Consider the following 20,240-nt stretch of genomic DNA (forward strand, 5'->3'; position numbering starts at 1 on the left):
GTGAGAACTGTCCCTTGCTACGCTCAGGATCATCGTTGTTCAGAATATGATATTGTCCTCTTACCAGTAGATTTGTTCTTTTTCGAGATTTGCGCGTGTTTTTCCGGGACAATCTGGATGTATACGATAATTCATAGAAAAAGTCTCCACTCTTCTGTGAACCGATAAATGTATCGTTCGGCAAAATGGTTGATGACGAGAGTGTTACGCAGTAAAGTTGGGTTTTCAGACTGCACGTGTTGTTATCGCTGCACGGCGTGCAGTTGTGCAGGCGCACGGGATCCCATGTAAATGCAGTCGCACAGAAAATCGAAAGAGAAATAAACGAACGCAATGTCTGCTGCTTAGTACAATTTATTGCCCTTAAAAGTTCCCGCCACCTATGACCATGTTAGTAAAAGAAAAGACCAGGGTCTCTTATTTCATATACGTGCAATTGATCATTTCGTAGTTAAGAGACGCCGGTCAACCATGTTGTTCATCCTTAGACGGAGCATGTCTTACACTTGCTTGCCGTTGTGCATCTTTTCCCAGGGCAAATGACATCAATGCAAAGGCATAGCGAGGCATCGGCGCATTTCATACACCCGCTCGCCACTGTGCAACTTTTGGTAGGGCAATCGGTAACACTCGGAAGACAAGCGCAGAGTTCCACCCCAAGTTGACGACCTGCAAAGGGAAACGTCCTCACAATGATGGCTATACGGTGACATCGTTAATAATTCCAAAAGTCCTTACGTTCAAGCTCGTGTCCTTCAGGTGCAGCTTCACTGGCGACAAATGCACCTTAAAAAGAAAGGGGAATTTTTAGTTTCTCGCACTCTCAAGTTCCCCCCAAACTTGGATCCCACCAGGTGAGCTGTTGCGTCACGCGCTTTCGACAGCTTGTTACGCGTCCTGCGCACCTGTTCACGTGACTACCTCATCTCTCTAAACGTGTTACCGAATGACGAGGAAAGCCTTCGTGAACTTACATCCCCATTTTTTTCTTTACTCACATCACATCACATCACATCACATCACGCCTTCGTGTAGAAAACTTTTTGCTGTCTTAGGGCGAAGGACATGTTCAAGGAAAAAGAAAAGGAAAAGATGGGGGGGGGGGGGGTGTATATGGGCGTTTTTCAGTCGGCTCGCCACAAGTTTCAACCTAACTAAAGCTGAATTATCCTGGAGCAACCCGCTAGGGGTAAAAGACGGGGACAAAAACCGAAGTTCGGAACACGCCAATGTTACCAACAACATGTGTTCTTTTCAGTGGTTTACCCAGAATTCCAAGCGTGGATGGGTGTTGGAAAAAGTGGGTGGGGGTACGTCATTATCATAGTTACGTTATCATAACATATCATCACTGACATGTATCTAAACCAGAAATCGTAAAGGCACCCCTTGTAGGGGATACACAGGTCAAAAAGTTAGGGGGTGTCACTGAACATATGAGGGGTGTTAGGGGGGTGCAGGAGGTCTTGATAAATTACTGGTTCTTGTGCTTTCCTAGGACATCTCCTCCGGCTATAGTAGAATAATTGTCAGTTGAAAACTACCGCAGCTCTCAAAATGGAGCTTTTGGTTTGATCAAACTTTCACAGTATCCTATATTAGATCCCATATTAGTATTACCAAAGAGGAGGACGAAGACAACAGCGAAACGTAGAGGCGTCATTGTGTCCACGAAGAGATCGTTGAAAGTTTCCTGGAGAAAGAGAATAAAAGAACTTGTTTGTTTGAAGTCCTCAGAAATAGTTTTGGTAGAAATCTCACTTCCTCCGATACAGCCATGTGTAGTTTCAACGAAAGTGAAAAATGATGAAAGAAATATTAAACAGGTATGTGTTTGTCCTTCTATATATGTGTTCCAGCCTCAGAACATTAACTGTCTCGTGTGAAAAATGAGTTGCGAGTTTCGCATTTAAGGTTAGGCGTCTAAAACTTTGACATTGACGGGCTGAAAATACGCTTTTCGGCTGTTGTGCTTTTCTGACGATAAATGGATACTATTACAGGAGTCTTTTTTTTCCAACGCCCTCGATTTTCAGAGTCATCTTTGAGTCGAGATATTTTAAGGGAGGAACAGACCGACGTCTTATGATACCACACACGTGGTATGGTTAGAACTGTGCCAAAGGAGCCGTGGTTATGAAGTGATTATTGTTTGTTTATTGAATTAACATTACTATATACAAGGCTTAGGGATGGAATTATGGGTGTCATTAGCACATGCTAGTATTGACTCCCAGAGCTCATCCTCAATAACATTATAGTTCAGAGCCGCATACAAAGACACTGAAAAGCAGTGAAACAACATGGAAAGTATTACCCACATACTCTTACACTACAATCTTACAGCAAAATAATTAAGAAGATGACATAATGGTTGAGGTGTTCATCACATAGCGACGTAAACTGCGCACAAAATGCTTGCCGTATTTTAAATGGGATGGCAACATATACCACAATCTGATACCATAGCTTTCTAGCATCCGGCTTCCATAAACACTGTTTGTTCGAAAATGTTTGAAATAAGATGTTGTACGCTCCTCTTATTTCTAAGGCCCAAATACATTAGATATATTCAATTGCATTGCACCACATAATAGTCAACGCAAAGCTCTGCAAACAGACAACCATGCTAGTCAAGTACAGGAAGTAATAAAGAGCGGTTATCTCTCAAGGAAGTGCTTACCTGTATAGAGAGGATATTTCAGATGTGTGTAGACTACAGAAACTGCCTGGCTTTTATAGGACACTCCATACAGGTGTACGTGCTTCTTTTGTCCTTCATAAATCTCTGTTCGTAAGCCCTTCCAGTAAGTTTTTAATGAGATTTCTGAAAAGTCTTCGACGAGAATTGACTTTCCAGTAAGTACCTTGTACATGGCATTTCCTTTGCAAGCACGCGTTCACAGCCACATGTGCACCTGGGATAACTAAAACAAAATTCGACGTCAACCGTAATTAAGATTATGGCCATGACCGAGATAGGGATTCAGATTATACAGAGCGTAGAAACTGTTGTGTGGTGAATGGATTCGCAGAATGCGCAATTAACACGTACACTGGGATGTATTTATTAGAACAAAAAAAAAGGAAGGATGACACACAGCCACGTGAACACCACATGTTACATTAGACAGAAAAAAAAAGCACGCGTGTTGCTTACTACCTATTCCAAGGAGAAGAAGAAGTAGAAAGAAACGAGGATGACAAAGTGTAACTACGAAGCGACGCCGTGCACAACTATGTGATAACCTCATAACTGCTTGTTTCCTGTTGTTGTACTTTGCATTCCCCATTCAAATTAGGGAGAAGAAAGAAAGAAGGGTATGAAAAGGGGGTAACTTCTATAGTTGACACCGACGTCAACATGGCGTCTAATAAAGGGTGCAAAAAGTGGTGGTAAATGAAATCATCATTTATCTAAATTACAACAGAAAGGCGTAGGCCCCCGTGACTGACGAATAAGAAGCGGGAAAACGTGCTACGCGTGGAAGTTCTGTTTTGAGAGTGAGGTAGCAGCAAGAACTTTACAACCTTTTAGTCACAACATATAGTGACAACCATTAACAGGTGTAACTGATCCACCCATTTTTCTAAGAGTGTAGGGAGAAAAATTAACGTCTCCCTTGTGGTGCAACGACGAATAACATATCAACTTGGAACACGATGCTGGGATAATTTTAAATTGAGAGTTTATCGTTTGCAGGTTTGGGTCAAATGTGGGAGCATAATTGCGATGAGCGATCATGCAATGCTAGAGGAGAGGACAACGCGCTGTGGTGTTTGGCCTAAGAACAACTACTTTGGCGACACAATGCGTTTTGGTCAGATTCCTTCCCTGAAATCATGCAACTTTCTCAAGGGACTGCAACGCTAATACGGTGTATCTCCCTGAACACAGACAAAAGCTCACTGGACAAACGCTTACGCTTGTAACTTTCAAGGCGAACATAAGGTCGCCGTTTTACTTGCTTCTTGTTTTCCAGCTGCTTTATTTATTGCACTGGCCAATAATAAAAATATTTAAGACGGATCAATCCAAGCCTCTTACATATTTGACACGTTAGGGAGTGGGTCAGTTCATGTAGAATATGCACCCCTCGGGGTTGACTAACGTTAAGTCAGGAGAGCCTGCTATGCATTTCACATGTTGGGGAGTGTATCAGTTTATGTAGAATATGCACCCGTCGAGACCGACCAAGGTTATGTTAGGGGAGCCTATTACGTATTTGATGCGTTGCGGACCGGTCAGTTCATGTAGAATATGCACCCCTCGGGAATGACCAAGGTTAAGTCAGGAGAGCCCTTATGTATTTCACATGTTGGGGAGCGTATCAGTTTATGTAGAATATGCACGCGTCGAGACTGACCGATGTTATGTTATGGGAGCCTTTTACGTATTTGATGCGTTGCGCACCGGTCAGTTCATGTAGAATATGCACTTCTCGGGATTGACCAAGGTTAAGTCAGGAGAGCCCGTTATGTATTTCACATGTTGGGGAACGTATCAGTTTATGTAGAATATGCACGCGTCGAGACTGACCAATGTTATGTTATGGGAGCCTTTTACGTATTTGATGCGTTGCGCACCGGTCAGATCATGTAGAATATGCACTTCTCGGGATTGACCAAGGTTAAGTCAAGAGAGCCCGTTATGTATTTCACATGTTGGGGAACGTATCAGTTTATGTAGAATATGCACGCGTCGAGACTGACCAATGTTATGTTATGGGAGCCTTTTACGTATTTGATGTGTTGCGCACCGATCAGTTCATGTATTATATGCACTTCTCGGGATTGACCAAGGTTAAGTCAGGAGAGCCCGTTATGTATTTCACATGTTGGGGAACGTATCAGTTTATGTAGAATATTCACGCGTCGAGACTGACCAATGTTATGTTATGGGAGCCTTTTACGTATTTGATGTGTTGCGCACCGGTCAGTTCATGTAGAATATGCACTTCTCGGGATTGACCAAGGTTAAGTCAGGAGAGCCCGTTATGTATTTCACATGTTGGGGAGCGTATCAGTTTATGTAGAATATTCACGCGTCGAGACTGACCAATGTTATGTTATGGGAGCCTTTTACGTATTTGATGCGTTGCGCACCGGTCAGTTCATGTAGAATATGCACTTCTCGGGATTGACCAAGGTTAAGTCAGGAGAGCCCGTTATGTATTTCACATGTTGGGGAACGTATCAGTTTATGTAGAATATGCACGCGTCGAGACTGACCAATGTTATGTTATGGGAGCCTTTTACGTATTTGATGCGTTGCGCACCGGCCAGTTCATGTAGAATATGCACCCCTCGGGATTGACCAAGGTCAGGTCAGGAGAGCCTGTTATGTATTTCACACTTTGGGAAGTGTATCAGCTTATGTAGAATATCCACCCGTCGAGAGTGACTATAGGTTATTTTAGGGGAACCTTTTACGAATCTGATGCGTTACGGAGTGGGTCAGTTCATGTAGAATATGCACCCTCGGGATTGACCAAGGTTAAGTCAGGAGAGCCCGTTATGTATTTCACATGTTGGGGAACGTATCAGTTTATGTAGAATATGCACGCGTCGAGACTGACCAATGTTATGTTATGGGAGCCTTTTACGTATTTGATGCGTTGCGCACCGGTCAGTTCATGTAGAATATGCACTTCTCGGGATTGACCAAGGTTAAGTCAGGAGAGCCCGTTATGTATTTCACATGTTGGGGAACGTATCAGTTTATGTAGAATATGCACGCGTCGAGACTGACCAATGTTATGTTATGGGAGCCTTTTACGTATTTGATGCGTTGCGCACCGGTCAGTTCATGTAGAATATGCACTTCTCGGGATTGACCAAGGTTAAGTCAGGAGAGCCCGTTATGTATTTCACATGTTGGGGAACGTATCAGTTTATGTAAATATGCACGCGTCGAGACTGACCAATGTTATGTTATGGGAGCCTTTTACGTATTTGATGCGTTGCGCACCGGTCAGTTCATGTAGAATATGCACTTCTCGGGATTGACCAAGGTTAAGTCAGGAGAGCCCGTTATGTATTTCACATGTTGGGGAACGTATCAGTTTATGTAGAATATGCACGCGTCGAGCCTGACCAATGTTATGTTATGGGAGCCTTTTACGTATTTGATGCGTTGCGCACCGGTCAGTTCATGTAGAATATGCACTTCTCGGGATTGACCAAGGTTAAGTCAGGAGAGCCCGTTATGTATTTCACATGTTGGGGAACGTATCAGTTTATGTAGAATATGCACGCGTCGAGACTGACCAATGTTATGTTATGGGAGCCTTTTACGTATTTGATGCGTTGCGCACCGGTCAGTTCATGTAGAATATGCACTTCTCGGGATTGACCAAGGTTAAGTCAGGAGAGCCCGTTATGTATTTCACATGTTGGGGAACGTATCAGTTTATGTAGAATATGCACGCGTCGAGACTGACCAATGTTATGTTATGGGAGCCTTTTACGTATTTGATGCGTTGCGCACCGGTCAGTTCATGTAGAATATGCACTTCTCGGGATTGACCAAGGTTAAGTCAGGAGAGCCCGTTATGTATTTCACATGTTGGGGAACGTATCAGTTTATGTAGAATATGCACGCGTCGAGACTGACCAATGTTATGTTATGGGAGCCTTTTACGTATTTGATGCGTTGCGCACCGGTCAGTTCATGTAGAATATGCACTTCTCGGGATTGACCAAGGTTAAGTCAGGAGAGCCCGTTATGTATTTCACATGTTGGGGAACGTATCAGTTTATGTAGAATATGCACGCGTCGAGACTGACCAATGTTATGTTATGGGAGCCTTTTACGTATTTGATGCGTTGCGCACCGGTCAGTTCATGTAGAATATGCACTTCTCGGGATTGACCAAGGTTAAGTCAGGAGAGCCCGTTATGTATTTCACATGTTGGGGAACGTATCAGTTTATGTAGAATATGCACGCGTCGAGACTGACCAATGTTATGTTATGGGAGCCTTTTACGTATTTGATGCGTTGCGCACCGGTCAGTTCATGTAGAATATGCACTTCTCGGGATTGACCAAGGTTAAGTCAGGAGAGCCCGTTATGTATTTCACATGTTGGGGAACGTATCAGTTTATGTAGAATATGCACGCGTCGAGACTGACCAATGTTATGTTATGGGAGCCTTTTACGTATTTGATGCGTTGCGCACCGGTCAGTTCATGTAGAATATGCACTTCTCGGGATTGACCAAGGTTAAGTCAGGAGAGCCCGTTATGTATTTCACATGTTGGGGAACGTATCAGTTTATGTAGAATATGCACGCGTCGAGACTGACCAATGTTATGTTATGGGAGCCTTTTACGTATTTGATGCGTTGCGCACCGGTCAGTTCATGTAGAATATGCACTTCTCGGGATTGACCAAGGTTAAGTCAGGAGAGCCCGTTATGTATTTCACATGTTGGGGAACGTATCAGTTTATGTAGAATATGCACGCGTCGAGACTGACCAATGTTATGTTATGGGAGCCTTTTACGTATTTGATGCGTTGCGCACCGGTCAGTTCATGTAGAATATGCACTTCTCGGGATTGCCCAAGGTTAAGTCAGGAGAGCCCGTTATGTATTTCACATGTTGGGGAGCGTATCAGTTTATGTAGAATATGCACGCGTCGAGACTGACCAATGTTATGTTATGGGAGCCTTTTACGTATTTGATGCGTTGCGCACCGGTCAGTTCATGTAGAATATGCACTTCTCGGGATTGACCAAGGTTAAGTCAGGAGAGCCCGTTATGTATTTCACATGTTGGGGAACGTATCAGTTTATGTAGAATATGCACGCGTCGAGACTGACCAATGTTATGTTATGGGAGCCTTTTACGTATTTGATGCGTTGCGCACCGGTCAGTTCATGTAGAATATGCACTTCTCGGGATTGACCAAGGTTAAGTCAGGAGAGCCCGTTATGTATTTCACATGTTGGGGAACGTATCAGTTTATGTAGAATATGCACGCGTCGAGACTGACCAATGTTATGTTATGGGAGCCTTTTACGTATTTGATGCGTTGCGCACCGGTCAATTCATGTAGAATATGCACCCCTCGGGATTGACCAAGGTTAAGTCAGGAGAGCCCGTTATGTATTTCACATGTTGGGGAACGTATCAGTTTATGTAGAATATGCACGCGTCGAGACTGACCAATGTTATGTTATGGGAGCCTTTTACGTATTTGATGCGTTGCGCACCGGTCAGTTCATGTAGAATATGCACTTCTCGGGATTGACCAAGGTTAAGTCAGGAGAGCCCGTTATGTATTTCACATGTTGGGGAACGTATCAGTTTATGTAGAATATGCACGCGTCGAGACTGACCAATGTTATGTTATGGGAGCCTTTTACGTGTTTGATGCGTTGCGCACCGGTCAGTTCATGTAGAATATGCACTTCTCGGGATTGACCAAGGTTAAGTCAGGAGAGCCCGTTATGTATTTCACATGCTGGGGAGTGTATCAGTTTTTGTGTAGAATATGCACGCGTCGAGACTGACCAATGTTATGTTATGGGAGCCTTTTACGTATTTGATGCGTTGCGCACCGGTCAGATCATGTAGAATATGCACTTCTCGGGATTGACCAAGGTTAAGTCAGGAGAGCCCGTTATGTATTTCACATGCTGGGGAGTGTATCAGTTTTTGTGTAGAATATGCACGCGTCGAGACTGACCAATGTTATGTTATGGGAGCCTTTTACGTATTTGATGCGTTGCGCACCGGTCAGTTCATGTAGAATATGCACTTCTCGGGATTGACCAAGGTTAAGTCAGGAGAGCCCGTTATGTATTTCACATGCTGGGGAGTGTATCAGTTTATGTAGAATATGCACGCGTCGAGACTGACCAATGTTATGTTATGGGAGCCTTTTACGTATTTGATCCGTAATTTATCCGTTTACGTATTTGATCCGTTATTTAGGTAATTGAATTTAATCTTATTGAACCTCACGGTTGCAAAATGCGCACGGTCTGTAGTCGCTCTATCTTGTCAGCAGCAAAAACAAAATACTTTGACAATTTTTCGCAGAGCACAGAGGCAACGCTGTGCTATAGCTCCCTTTGCATTAATTTGTCATGCAAGTCTAAATGTGGCCAACATGTGACATGCTTTTAGATGTCTAACGGTAGACGTCTACTGCGAAACATCTCTGCCATGTCTCGTAGACCACCCCTTCTTAGACGTCTAAATAACAGTATAACGTTATGGACAGCTTCTATACGTCTAAATTTATCCGTATCCCTAAAGTCTCCAGTTAGCCCATTTTTAGACTATACTAGCGCATGTGTTACATGGGTTGTACGTGGCATTCATTTCCCGGAACAGACCTTCAGTACGTGTTCGTTGTAGCAACTGTGTAATCGCTGACAACAGATGGTGCGAATGCGACAGTAGCTTTCACTGTCATTTAGAGTGTACGATTATGTTGTTCCAGCCACAGAACATCAGTTCTCTCTTTTAGAGTGTGTCAAGGCTGCGAGAGATTATATTTCCACAAACTAGTTGCTGGCCGAGAGCGTCCTTCACGAGAGGTGCGTTATTTCCTTGACAACCACGCGTTCACAACCACATGTGCACGCGAAATATAAAAACTAAAGCAAAATTCGACACCTACCGTAGTTAAGATGACAAGGTTATGGACATGAACGAGACAGGGATTCAGATTATGCAGAGCGTAGAAACCGTTGCGTGGTGCATGGATTTCGCAGAATACGCAATTAACACGTACGGGGGGGATATATTTATTACAAGAAGAAAAAGAAGAGATGAAGGATGAAACACAGCATGTTATATTACAGGGAGAGAGAAAAAAAAGACGCGTGTTGCCTACTATGATAGATAGATACTACTAGATAACATATCAACGTGGAAGAAAATGCGGGGATAATTTTAATTCGGAGTTCATGGTTTTCAGGTTCGGGTCAAATGTAGGAGCTTAACTGCAATGAGTTATCATGTAATGCTAGAGGAGAGTACAACGAGCTGTGGTGTTTGGCTTGGCCTAAGAACGACTATTTTGGCGACACAGTGCGTTTTGGTCAGATGCGTTCCCCGAAATCAGACAACTTTCTCAAGGGACTGCATCGCTCACATGGTGGACAAAAACTCACCGGACAAACGTTTAGGCTCGTAACTTTGAAGGCGAACATAAGGTCACCGTTTCACTTGCTTCTTGTTTTCCAGCTGCTTTATTTATTACATTGGCCACTAATAAAAATATTTATGACAGGTCAATCAAAGCCTCTTACATATTTCGGTAATTGCATTTTAAATTGATCGAGGTCCGCCGATGACGTTTTTTGATGTCAGTGGAAAAAATATATGTTGTAAATGACCTTAAGTGATGACGAAAGCAGTTTCCCGGAGCTTCCTACGATCAACCAGTCCACAGATGGAGAGGGGGTAGGGTGGCGCCGTCTTCGCGTCGTATTTTTCTCGCGACTTTCCAGCCTTACTGATGCCACTTCATTCACATAGCAGCCCTCGTAGCTAGGACACGTAAAGTCTGGGCACCCTAGTATACCTGTACGGAGTGAAAACGGTGTCACTTTAAAGGGACGCTGAAGAAGAAATGCCGGAGTCAGCAGATATGACAAAAATTGCACGTTTTGTAGCGCTCATTGCTCCTCGACGGCAAGTCACATATTCATAAATGAAGCATCGTTTTAATGTGCAATCTCTCGTCTATCGTTCAATATATAGAAAACTATTCTAACGCGTTTCGTTGCGGAAAGAAATGTCAATAAAGTTAGATGAGAGCATAAAATTGCCGATGTTTGCTATGGCATACATCAGCCCCTGCAATACTTATTCCGATAATTTTGCGGTTACTGAAAGGCCAACGTATCCCCTTAATCCAGCTGCAAAAATATGTTGCACTATTTTAGTAGGGTGAACGCAGAGAATTTTTTTCTGTGCCCAGGTCTCGCCATTGCGGCCTTCACTCGCACTCCACCTACGAGTGGCACGCCATCGCGCGTTTTCCATTTCACAGGGCCTTCGATCTCCCGCCGATGACACTTAGTCGTGGACATGTCCACGTCGGCATTCTTATTTACGTGCAACCCTTTCTTATATGCCGTTGCAGTGACTTTGAGTTGAGTACTGACTGACGTTATGTAGCCGAGTATAGCAACAACTTTTGAAACAGTTTTGCCAATGCTGCACATGGTGTCAATTTTTTAATGAAATTTAAATTTGGGAAGCGCTGCGAGTGGATGACTGCTGAAGGTGCCGTCTTTATTACAGCCGCAAGAAGAGGTAACACACTGCATGGGTATCGCGCCTTTGTCCGATGGAAATTATCGTGACATCTATTAGTGACATATATTAATAAAAAAGAATGAACGACGCGTTCTCACGACAAGGGTTCGCCTTGTCTAGCGTGGTGCAACCTTCCTCTTTATTGATCAAATCCTGTCTAAGTGACCAAATAATGAAGGGGCTCAGGGGATGCATATGCTACCTATGCAATGTAACCGGACAGTTTTTTGTTACTTCTTTTTGCAGCTGTAATAAACCTCAGTAAACAGCTGTAAAATAAACAGCTGTAATAAAGGCGGCACATCCAGCAATGGGCCACTTGGTAGCACTTCCTAGTACATAATTGTTTTAAAGCACACACCCTGTGCAGTATTAACAAAACTGCTGCAAAAGTTGTTGTTATACTCGGCTACATATCGCGAGTCAGTATTCCACTTCCAGTTGCTGCGGCATAATAACCAGACCACATCTGTTGGTCTCGCAACGGCATATAAAAGGGTTGCACGTAAATAAGAATGCCGACGTGGACATGTCCACAACTAAGTGTCATCGGCGGGAGATCGAAGGCCCTGTGAAATGGGAAACGCGCGATGGCGTGCCACTCGTAGGTGGAGTCGGAGTGAAGGCCGCAACGGCGAGACCAGGGCACAGAGAAAAATTCGATGCGTTCAGCCTATTAAAATAATGCAACATATTTTTGCAGCTGGATTTAGGGGACACGTTGGCCTTTGAGTAACCGCAAAATTATCGGAATAAGTATTGCAGGCGCTGAGGTATGCCAAACCAAACATCAGCAATTTTCTGCTCTCACCTAACTTTACTGACATTTGTTTCAGCAACAAAACGCGTTAGAATGGTTTTCTATATATTGAACGATAGAGGAAAGATTGCACATTAAAAGCGTACTTCATTTATGAATATGTGACTTGCCGTCGAGGAGCAATGAGCGCTAGAAAATATGCAATTTTTGTCATATCTGCTGATTTTGGCATTTTTTCTTCAGCGTCCCTTTAAAGTGGCACCGTTTTCACTCCGTAGAGGTATACTAGAGTGCCCAGAACTTACGTGTGCTAGCTATGAGGGCTGTGATGCGAATGAAGTGGCATCAGTAAGGCTGGAAAGTCGCGAGAAAAAATTACTTCGCGAAGACGGCGCCACCCTACCCCCTCTCCATCTGTGCACTGATTGATCGTAGGATGCCCCGGGAAACTGCTTTCGTCTTCACTGAAGGTCATTTACAATATATATTTTTTTCACTGAAATCAAAAAATGTCATCGGCGGACCTTGGTCAATTTAAAATGGAATTACCCAAATATGTAAGAGGCTTTGATTGACATGTCTTAAATATTTTTATTAGTGGCCAATGTAATAAAAAAAGCAGCTGGAAAACAAGACGCAAGTGAAACGGTGACCTTATGTTCGCCTTGAAAGTTACGAGCGTAAGCGTTTGTCCGGTGAGCTTTTGTCTGCGCCCAGGGAGATACACCGTATGAGCGGTGCAGTCCCTTGAGAAAGTTGTCTCATTTCAGGGAAAGAATCTGAACGCATCTGAACGCATTGTGTCGCCAAAATAGTTGTTCTTAGGCCAAACACCACAGCACGTTGTCCTCTCCTCTAGCATTACATGATAACTCATTGCAGTTATGCTCCTACATTTGACCCAAACCTGCAAACCATAAACTCCCAATTTGAGATTATCCCAGCCTTTTCTTCCAAGTTGATATGTTGTCCCTCGTTGAACCAAAAAGGAGGCCGTTAATTTTTCTTCCTACACCCTTAGAAAAATGGGTGGAGCAGCTACACCTTTTAGAAGGTAATAGTTGTCACTATATGTTGTGACTAAAAGGTTGCAAAGTTCTAGCTGCTACCTCACTCTCAAAACAACTTCAACGCATAGCACGTTTTCCCGCTTCTGATTCGGTCAGCCACGGGGGCGTACGACGTTTTGTAGTAATTTGGATAAATGATGATTTCATTTACGGCCACTTTTTACACCCTTTATTAGACGCCATGTTGACGTCGGTGTCAACTATAGAAGTTACCCCCTTTTCAAACCCTTCTTTGTTTCTTCTCCCTGATTTGAATGGGGAATGCATCGGAAAGTAAAACAACAGAAAAAAAGCAGTTATGAGGTTATCACATAGTTGTGCACGGCGTCGCTTCGTAGTTACACTTTGTCATCCTTGTTTCTTTCTACTTCTTCTCCTTCGAATAGGTACACTCTAAATAATTTTACACCTTAAAGGGTGTAAAAGAACATGTGCATGGCGCGCACCTTTTAAGGTGTAACGGAACACCCTCAAGACATCAAGGGTGTAATTGTGTGGAAGGGTGGAATGGGGGGGGGGGGGGGCGGTAACCTGCAAACCATAGAAGAGGCAGCTGGAAATTACCAAAGGGGGGAATATGTTTATTAAGAAAAAAAGAAAGGAAAGTTGAAATTACAGCTTCATTGCGAAAGTATACTGTTTCTAGTTTTTACAAAAGGCGCATACTTTGGAGTGTCATTGTGGCTATCTTGGCATCACTCTTCGATCACAGCCATGCAAAATATTCTTTAAAACGCCAAGAATATACTTTTCTCACACTGAACTTCCCAGGTATACTACTCAGCTGTACCCTGTGTGAAGTCAAAAATAGGACACTGCAGACATATGTTGCACAGCACACACATGTTATAGGTGATTAATGTGGGTATATGCGGGCATCATACATATGTGACACAATCACAGGAACTGAATAGTTATGCTTTTATTAGGTTGACATTATGCCATGCAGCATACATATCCTACATTACGTAGGCATGAATGTATTCAAACGTATCACTTAATACAGCAGTAATTTTATATTTTCCAGTCATCTAACCTTGAGGGGTTAGATGACAGTGTACCAAATGTTGAGTAACTGTGCATTTGGTCTTTATATCACAACTTGTATCACAAGCTTAAGTTCTGAGTACCACAAGCACTCCAACACTGCACAGGAACAGGAATACATTTAGCCTGTGTAATGGAGCCTGTCCCACCTCCAAATACACCCTCTGTTGCACCCTCATCACACCATCCTGACAATGTCTTATAAAAGGGTGTAGTTCACCATAGTTACACCCTCGAAAATTTTCAAGCCAAGGTTCTAGGGTGTAAAATAGGTGTAATACATGAGAATACACCAATTTTACACCTTTAAAGGTGTGAAAATATTTAGAGTGTAGTAAGCCACACGCGTGCTTTTTTTTCTGTCTAATGTAACATGTTGTGTTCACGTGGCTGTGTGTCATCCTTCCTTTTTTTTTTTTTCTAATAAATACATCCCAGTGTACGTGTCAATTGCGTATTCTGCGAATCCATTCACCACACAACAGTTTCTACGCTCTGTATAATCTGAATCCCTATCTCGGTCATGGCCATAATCTTAATTACGGTTGACGTCGAATTTTGTTTTAGTCATCCCAGGTGCACATGTGGCTGTGAACGCGTGCTTGCAAAGGAAATGCCATGTACAAGGTACTTACTGGAAAGTCAATTCTCGTCGAAGACTTTTCAGAAATCTCATTAAAAACTTACTGGAAGGGCTTACGAACAGAGATTTATGAAGGACAAAAGAAGCACATACACCTGTATGGAGTGTCCTATATAAAAGCCAGGCAGTTTCTGTAGTCTACACACATCTGAAATATCCTCTCTATACAGGTAAGCCCTTCTTTGAGAGATAACCGCTCTTTATTACTTCCTGTACTGGACTAGCATGGTTCTCTGTTTGCAGTGCTTTGCGTTGACTATTATGTGGTGTAATGCAATTGAATACATCTAATCACTTCATAACCACCTCTCCTTTGGCACAGTTCTAACCATACCACGTTTGTGATATGATAAGACGTCGGTCTGTTCCTCCCTTAAAATATCTCGACTCAAAGATGACTCTGAAAAACGAGGGCGTTGGAAAAAAGGCTCCTGTAATAGTGTCCATTTATCATCAGAAAACAGGCGAAAAGCGTATTTTCAACGTCAACGTCAAAGTTTTAGAACCCTAACCTTAGATGCGAAACGCGCAACTCATTTTTCACACGAAACAATTCATGTTCTGAGGCTGGAACACATATATAGAAGGACAAACACATACGTGTCTAATATTTCTTTCATCATTTTTCACTTTCGTTGAAACTGCACATGTCTGTATCGGAGGAAGTGAGGTTTCTACCAAAACTATTTCTGACGGCTTCAAACAAACAATCTCTTTTATTCTCTTTCTCCAGGAAAGTTTCAACGATCTCTTCGTGGACACAATGACGCCTCTACGTTTCGCTGTTGTCTTCGTCCTCCTCTTTGGTAATACTAATATGGGATCTAATATGGGATGTTGTGAAAGTCTGATCAAACCCAAAGCTTCGTTATGAGAGCTGCAGTTGTTTTCAACTGACAATTATTCTACTATAGCCGGATGAGATGTCCTAGGATAGCACAAGAACCAGTAATTTATCAAGACCTCCTGCACCCCCCCTAACACCCCCCAAATGTTCAGTGACACCCCCTAACTTTTTGACCTGTGTATCCCCTACAGAGGGTGCCCTTACGATTTCTGGTTTAGATACATGTCAGTGATGATATGTTATGATAACGTAACTATGATAATGACGCACCCCCACCCACTTTTTCCAACATCCCTCCACGCTTGGAATTCTGGGTAAACCACTGAAACGAACACACGGCGTTGGAAACATTGGCGGGTTCCGAACAACGGTTTTTGTCCCCGTCTTTTACCCCTAGCGTATCGCTCCAGGATAATTCAGCTTTAGTTAGGTTGAAACTTATGGCGAGCCGACTGAAAAACACCCATATACACCCCCCCCCCCATCTTTTCCTTTTCTTTTTCCTTGAACATGTCCTTCGCCCTAAGACAGCAGAAAGTTTTCTACACGAAGGCTTTCCTCGTCATTCGGTAACACGTTTAGAGAGATTAGGTAGTCACGTGAACAGGTGCTCAGGACGCGTAACAAGCTGTCGAAAGCGCGTGACGCAACAGCTCACCTGGTGGGATCCAAGTTTGGGGGGAACTTGAGAGTGCGAGAAACTAAAAATTCCCCTTTCTTTTTAAGGTGCATTTGTCGCCAGTGAAGCTGCACCTGAAGGACACGAGCTTGAACGTAAGGACTTTTGGAATTATTAACGATGTCACCGTATAGCCATCATTGTGAGGACGTTTCCCTTTGCAGGTCGTCAACTTGAGGTGGAACTCTGCGCTTGTCTTCCAAGTGTTACCGATTGCCCTACCAAAAGTTGCACAGTGGCGAGCGGATGTATGAAATGCGCCGATGCCTCGCTATGCCTTTGTATTGATGTCACTTGCCCTGGGAAAAGATGCACAACGGCAAGCAAGTGTAAGACATGCTCCGTCTAAGGATGAACAACATGGTTGACCGGCATCTCTTAACTACGAAATGATCAATTGCACGTATATGAAATAAGAGACCCTGGTCTTTTCTTTTACTAACATGGTCATAGGTGGCGGGAACTTTTAAGGGCAATAAATTGTACTAAGCAGCAGACATTGCGTTCGTTTATTTCTCTTTCGATTTTCTGTGCGACTGCATTTACATGGGATCCCGTGCGCCTGCACAACTGCACGCCGTGCAGCGATAACAACACGTGCAGTCTGAAAACCCAACTTTACTGCGTAACACTCTCGTCATCAACCATTTTGCCGAACGATACATTTATCGGTTCACAGAAGAGTGGAGCCTTTTTCTATGAATTATCGTATACAGTCAGATGGTCACGGAAAGGAACAAATCTACTGGAAAGAGGACAGTATCATATTCTGAACAACGATGATCCTGAGCGTAGTAAGGGCCAGTTCTCACTTGGCGACGCGGCGCACCCGTCGAGACTGATAATGTTACGTAAGGAGTGCCTATTTCACAAATTGGGGTGTGCGCCGGTTCATGTTGAATATGCACCCGTCGAGACTGACCAAGGTCAGGCCAGGACAACCTGTTAGGTATTTCACACGTTGGGGAGTGTTTGAGTTTATGTGGAATATGCACCCGTCGAGGCTGACAATGTTAAGTAAGGAGTGCCTTTTATCTATTTCACACGTTGGCGTGTGGGCCGGCTGATGTAGAATATGCACCCGTGAAGGCTGACAAAGGTTAGGTCAGGAGAGCCTTCACCTGACCTAACCTTGGTCAGTCTCGACGGGTGCATATTCTGCATGAAGTCACCAAATCCCCATCGTGTGAAATACATAAAAGGCTCTCCTGGCAAAACCTTCGCCACTCTCCACGGGTGCACAGTCTACATGAACTGACCCACTGCCACACGTCCAAATAACGTAAGAGTCTCTCATGACCTAAACCTTGGTCAATCTCGAGGGGTGCATATTCTACATGAACTGACCCACTCCGCAACGTGTCAAATATGTAAGAGGCTTCGATTGACCCGTCTTAAATATTTTTATTGGTGGCCAGTGCAATAAATAAAGCAGCTGGAAAACAAGAAGCGAGTAAAACGGTGACCTTATGTTCGCCTTCAAAGTTACGAGAGTAAGCGTTTGTCCGGTGAGCTTTTGTCTGCTCCCAGGGAGGTACACCGTACGAGCGGTGCAGTCCCTTGAGAAAGTTGTCTGATTTCAGGGAAGGAATCTGACCAAAACGCATTGTGTCGCCAAAATAGTTGTTCTTAAGTCAAACACCACAGCACGTTGTCCTCTCCTCTAGCATTACATGATAATAACTCATTGCAGTTATGCTCCCACATTTGACCCGAACCTGAAAACCATAAACTCCCAATTTAAAATTATCCCAGCATTTTCTTCCAAGTTGATATGTTATCTCTCGTTTCACCACAAGGGAGACCGTTAATTTTTCTCCCTACACTCTTAGAAAAATGGGTGAAGGGAATAGTTGTCACTATATGTTGTGACTAAAAGGTTGCAAAGTTCTGTCTGCTACCTCACTCTCAAAACAGAACTTCAACGCATAGCACGTTTTCCCGCTTCTGATTCGGTGAGCCACAGGGGCGTACACCTTTCTGTAGCAATCTGGATAAGTGATAATTTCATTTACCACCCATTTTTACACCCTTTATCAGATGCTATTTTGACGTAGGTTGCAGCCATAGAAGTTACCCCTTTTCCGTACCGTTCTTTCTTTCTTCCTATTTTGAATGGGGAACGTATCGGAAAGTACAACAACAGGAAACGAGAAACCGCAGTTATGAGGTTATCGCATAGTTTTGCACGGCGTCGCTTCGTATTTCTCACAGAGGAGCGATGAGCATCACCACCGCTAGCTTCGAAATGCGGCGCTGGGAAGCTTGACGGAAAGACAAAAGGCGCAGCGGAGGAGATCGCCTTGCGGGGAGTCCAAGAGTCAACGACTCAGGTTGCAGACGTTGCAAAATATAAGGAGGAGTAATGCTGAGCTGGTTAATCCGTACCCGTTTACCGAGCTCCCCACATTTCATGCGAGTAGTCTCCAGACATCGCGAGGAAACTGTAGGAAACGGTAAGTGCACTACATCTCGCCGCGTGTGGCTCGAAGGACGTGTTAGGACGAGTGTCGCAGTTTCCCAACTTGTTGCCGCTCAGTTTTTTGTACAGTGACCAGGGCCGCCGGGGATGGGGCCAGTGGCGTCGCCAGGGCACGCGTCACGCGATGCGGGAGCTCTTTACGTCACCCTCCGCCCCACCCATGTCCCATTAACGGATACCTTTCCGTACCAGGCGATCACCATCAATACACGTATTACACCACACTCAGAAAAAAAAAGCCTCGTAGAAGGCTCCTTATTTTGTTTTTGGCGTCATCGTGCCGCAGAGAATGGGAGGAAGCGGCAGTATTGGTACTGCGCGTCACCCCTTCCATCGCTTCACCCAGTGCGGACCGCACCCCCTGCACCCCCCTAGTGACGCCACTGGATGGGGCCCCAGGGACAGTTTAGGGGATTGGCGCAAAAAGATAAAGCACCGGCTTGGACACAAGGGGCAACAAACTTTACTCGAAACGTTCCGACGCGGGCATCCTCATCGGACAAACGCGAAACAAAATAGCACAGGTCCGAGCTCAGCTTTATGCCTTCGTCATGTCCCTGTAGCATTCCGGTAGGGGCCCATTGTGGCTGTTGCGACCACTGTTATCAGAATGAATATACCAAGATTTCAGAAATCCCCCCTCCACCTATGTTCACAACCTGCTAGATATTATAATGACCATGTCATAATCGGCCATCCCCATGAGGATCCCGTCCGCACGATCCGCTAGGGGCGCTACTAACCGGACCGCGAGATCTGCATCACGATTGGACGATGGAAATTTGAATTTTGAACGCGTAGAAGCGGACATAGGACTACCGTAGCAGACGACAGCGACAGCTCCTATGAAAACGCGTAGAATGATGACCATAATCAACCCCAGAATGAAACATCTTCTGTGGAATATCCACCGCTTGTGCAGAAATACTAAGGCAAGCTGAAGTACGAAGTATTGCACAAATTGAGGAAGCAAGAAGAGGACCGATGAGTAACACCACCGCTAGTTTCCAAATGCCGCGCTGGGAACAGGTGCCTACGACGTGGTACATGGTCGCTGTAATAAACCTCTACCCGAGAAACTTCTTCATGACGTTGGTAGACAAACCGAAACCAAAACAGATCGGAAGGGCAGAGCTGGGTTCCACGACTGGTCAATTGTACTCTGCCTCCTGTTGAAAGAAAAGTAGGAACGAAGGTCGCGTCCCTTTCAGTGACCATCGTAATCCCCTCAAGACCGATGGCTTTCGGGCACGACCGTTCGCCACTAGCTTTGAACGTAGTTGAACATTTTTTTTTTAAAAGGCGGCATTTTAAAATGGACACGTCGCAAAATTAAGGGTATTCACCTTCAGAGAGTTTTTGCCGTTGCGTGAGAACACTTTTACGAATTTTTCGCCATAGGAAATGTTGTTGCCGTTTTGTTGC

The 20,240-nt window shown here is 44.1% G+C and overlaps 2 long non-coding RNA genes across 2 annotated transcripts; one reads left to right on the plus strand and one right to left on the minus strand.

Annotated features, from left to right (window-relative positions):
* Positions 1-338: 338 nt before the first annotated feature.
* LOC135375832 (uncharacterized) lies at positions 339-1,704 on the minus strand. The gene is made up of 3 exons (XR_010417408.1): positions 1,621-1,704; positions 739-786; positions 339-669 (listed from the first exon to the last, which is right to left on the minus strand). It is a non-coding gene; the product is annotated as an uncharacterized LOC135375832 (long non-coding RNA).
* Positions 1,705-14,954: 13,250 nt separating this feature from the next.
* LOC135375826 (uncharacterized) lies at positions 14,955-16,828 on the plus strand. The gene is made up of 4 exons (XR_010417405.1): positions 14,955-14,977; positions 15,541-15,613; positions 16,381-16,428; positions 16,498-16,828. It is a non-coding gene; the product is annotated as an uncharacterized LOC135375826 (long non-coding RNA).
* The last annotated feature ends 3,412 nt before the right edge of the window (positions 16,829-20,240 follow it).

This window comes from Ornithodoros turicata, unplaced genomic scaffold (assembly GCF_037126465.1).
Source record: "Ornithodoros turicata isolate Travis unplaced genomic scaffold, ASM3712646v1 ctg00000947.1, whole genome shotgun sequence".
Classification (NCBI taxonomy): Eukaryota; Metazoa; Arthropoda; class Arachnida; order Ixodida; family Argasidae; genus Ornithodoros; species Ornithodoros turicata.